The sequence below is a fragment of the Physeter macrocephalus genome, chromosome 12 (assembly GCF_002837175.3).
Source record: "Physeter macrocephalus isolate SW-GA chromosome 12, ASM283717v5, whole genome shotgun sequence".
Lineage (NCBI taxonomy): Eukaryota > Metazoa > Chordata > Mammalia > Artiodactyla > Physeteridae > Physeter > Physeter macrocephalus.
This window is the reverse complement of record NC_041225.1, coordinates 77,524,098-77,527,797: the sequence shown is the minus strand read 5'-3', so window position 1 is coordinate 77,527,797 and position 3,700 is coordinate 77,524,098.

The following is a 3,700-nucleotide window of genomic DNA, read 5'->3' as shown; positions in this document are numbered from 1 at the left end:
TTTTGGGTGTCAGAAGTCCAAAATCAGTCTCACTGGGCTCAAAGTAAGGTGTCAGCAGGGCGTCCGGAGCCTGCGCCCCGCAACGGGAGAGGCCATAACGGTGAGAGGCCCGCGTACCGCAAAAAAAAAAAAAAAAAAAAATTGCCAGGCCTCCCCATGCCCCCAGCTCCCAACCTCCACCTTCCTAAAACTGAAAACCACACAGAGGCAAATGTCATCCTCACTCTCACTGGAGAGGTAGCAGCAACAGGCCTGTTTCTTGTGGCTAAGGGAGAAGACAGCTAAGTCCTGCTTTGCCCTGGTAGCCTGTGATTTTACTCTAGGTGCATCTATTATAGCTTCTGATCCAGGTAAGGCTGGGTTAGCTTCGAGGCAGCAGTGACCAACCTGCATTCCCTACACACAGGCCCAGGTACAGGCTCAGAGAGGAAGCTTCTCCCAGGGCCTCTCCCCAGACCCAGGCAGGTGCCCCCTGGGTATCCCTGTAACAAGACAGTATTACCTGAGCAAACTTCCCTGCCAAACTTACCTGAGCAGGAGACACTGACCCTGAAGAGCCCAGAGCAAGAGCTTGGAGCTGCAGTCAGCCCAAGTTCCCTAACACGGGGAATGTTACAAGGAACAGCTTACACTTTCTCATCAGAGGACTTCCACTTGGATAGAGCCCTCTGAAACCATCAACCGTCAAGAACATACCCAAATAAAGCAGTCGCCGAAACCACAAAAATGAAAAGACTAAATTCTCTGTTTTGTAACATTCCCGTGGGTCTTGTTTTGTTTTGTTATTTTGGTAGCGGTCATTTGACCTAGCCACCCAGGCTACCGAATGCTCTCAGGGAAAAGACTGGGGCCTCTGCACAGGATTGTGAATGCAAACACTGAAAAAAAGCTATCAGGTCCTAGGGTTTCTTGTTGCGGGCATTTCTGACCTTCTGAGTCAATTAACCTGATGAAACAGTCACCTCATCTACCCAGAGGCCACTCAGGAAGCATCTGACTCATTCTTGTTGACTCATATGCTGGAAAAGCAAAACCAAATGGGCTCTGATAGCAATCTAGTTTGGAGCAGTTTTACTTGTAAGCAACTGGCTCCCTGCCTACAGAGAATATAAACCTACAGAAATAAATAGAAAAGCTTAGCAACCCATTCCCTACCCCCAAATAATATTCCAGGTGATATTTTGTAAGCACTGCTGCAAACTGTGCTCTGTTAACCTGGAAATGGAGCAAAACACACCTGGACACTGTGCACCATTTGTGAAATGAGCAAGGGGCAGAGCAGGCCAGCCCGGAACACGAACTGGCCAGTAGGCAGGTCTCGAACACTTGGGTGTTCTCTCTCTCAGAAAAAGCTGCTCCTTTTTTATTTTACCTTTGCATTCTTAGTGGACATGTCGTTCAGCTGGAGATCTGGACTGTTTGATATAAGCAAAGGCAGAGTCGTGGGATCACCATTGGCCACATAAGGGAGTCCAACAATTTGGGGAAAGAAAACACCGCCCCAGACAGTGAAGCGTGTTGGATTTCTCACATCAAAAGACAGCTTCTCAAATAGGGGAAGACACAGCCAAAAGTACTAGACGTGCTTGCCTCTGCAGAAAGGGACTAGGAGGTAGAAAGGATGCTCTTTTTTATTATGAACATCGCAATACTATTGACTTTTAAACTATGAATATATATTACTTTGTTTTAAAAAAATTAAATGTTTCAAAAAAAAAAAAAGGAAGCAGAACTGAAGCCCTAAGAAATGGGGTCAGTTCCATTTTTATGGAGTTTTAGGGGCATCTTTTATTTGAGACTAGAAATTATAATTTTCTTGTTGTATGTTAATTAAGCTTCTCCATCTGGTGGGAGAAAGTCAGCTTCTGGATTTGGAAGGATGGGAGCCAGAAAATGTCCTGACTGTGGACCTAGAGCATGGCCTCCCCACGTGCTCTGTGGGCCCTGGGCAGGTGGATTTCTCTAAAGGTATCTTTGGATGCTGACAACAGGGCTGGCCAGAGAAGGGATACATGTCAGATCTATTCTTAGCCCCTAGACTCTAGACCCCTAGATCATTTCGTGTGTCATCTCCTAGATTTCTCTTCCTTACACTTATTAGTACTTCCCATTATGTGATCTATTTATAGATCAATAGAGAGAGACAGAGGTGGGGGGGAGAAAGGGATGGAGGGAGGGATGTGGGGGGAGGGAGAGAGAGACTGGTTGTAATTCCTCCTCATGACCACAAGATGGCACCATTGCTCAGAGTCTTTACTCTGAAAAGCAAATCAGGCAAGCAAAATCTAAGGCTGTTTTGGGATTCCGGGCTTCCCTCCCTGTCTGTCTGTCCGCCTATCTGTTTCAGTCTTTCTTCTTCCTCCACTCCCCCTCCCACTGCCCCACCCCCCTTCTTCAATACCGACTTACTGACCTTCTGGTGGGGTTGGGCAATATGATAGCAGAGGCCCTTTTGTGACGCTCAGAGGAACAAAGATTCCTGAGACTGATGTTTGTCTACACAAAGTGCAGTGGTTGGCTCATGGGGTACGACTAGAAAGGCTCAGTCCACCTGCTTTTTCTTCTCTTTGGACCCTGCTGGTACTGCCCTGGCCCTCGGCAGCTTCAGGGACAATCCGTTCTCTCACCCTTCCTCTCACCACGTTCGCTCCACCTCCCAGCACGCACATCTTGGAAGCTTTTGCCCTGAGATCCGGTTCTAGGGGGTCATCGGAATGACTCTAGAGAAACTATAAACACGTACAGAATGTCTCCTGGTGGCGGTTCTGAGGTCTCCTTTGTATTTTAGCCTGAGGAAAAAGCAGCCAGTGGCTTGGGGATGGTGGGTGGAGCTTGCAGTATTTTTCTAAGATTTTTGTAGTTGGGGAATAAATCTCCAGGGATGGGCAGGGCTGCAGGCTAATTCCAGTACAGCAGGATCAGGGCTATGAAAACATGCACACAAAAGAAACTTCAAAGCTCTTCCTTGAATCTGAATGGGAAGGGGCCTGCGGAAGGTCGTGTTAACTTTGCACCAAAGGACCTCTTGCTTTCAGATGGCCCTGAAGCTCTGCACACACTTCTGGTCCAACCCTCTCAGTGGAGTCAGGATTCAACAGGGCCCTGAAGGCAAAGAAGAAGGCAGAGCCCAGAAGCTGGGGTCTGGGTCTAACTGTTCTCTGGCCTGAAGAGCTGAGGCTGATTTCCTCTTTGCAAACTGAGCCCAATCACCAAAGGAACTCTTCCCCGCTTCAGTCCGGCCTCTTCCCCAACCCTGGTCAAACCCCAACACAGCTACTTTGCAGGGAGTGGTGAGAATTACTACTGCTGGAAGGTCACTTAAGGTAATAATTAGATCATTAATTTCTGAGGCCTAAGTGACTCATTTATCTCTGATATGCACAGGGATCAAAGGAGGGCATTTATGGCTTAGAAACAAGCTTCCCATTCTTTCCCCTGCTATAGTAAATAATAAAGAGCTCCCAAGCCACCTTCTTCGCCCATCTCTTCCCGGCGGGTTTTCTGTCTTTACTGTCCCTGTACAAAACCAACCCACCTCTGCCTTCTCTCCACCCCTCCCTCTTTAAGAACCATGGCAGGTCAAGCTGCTCTCTGCCCAGCTCGGAGTCTTGGTTGCAGCTGTGCAGTGGAGTGGTGCGAATCCCTCCATCCCAGGGGAGGGCACCAACCCCTGACCTCCGGCAGGCCCAAGGGTGGGCAT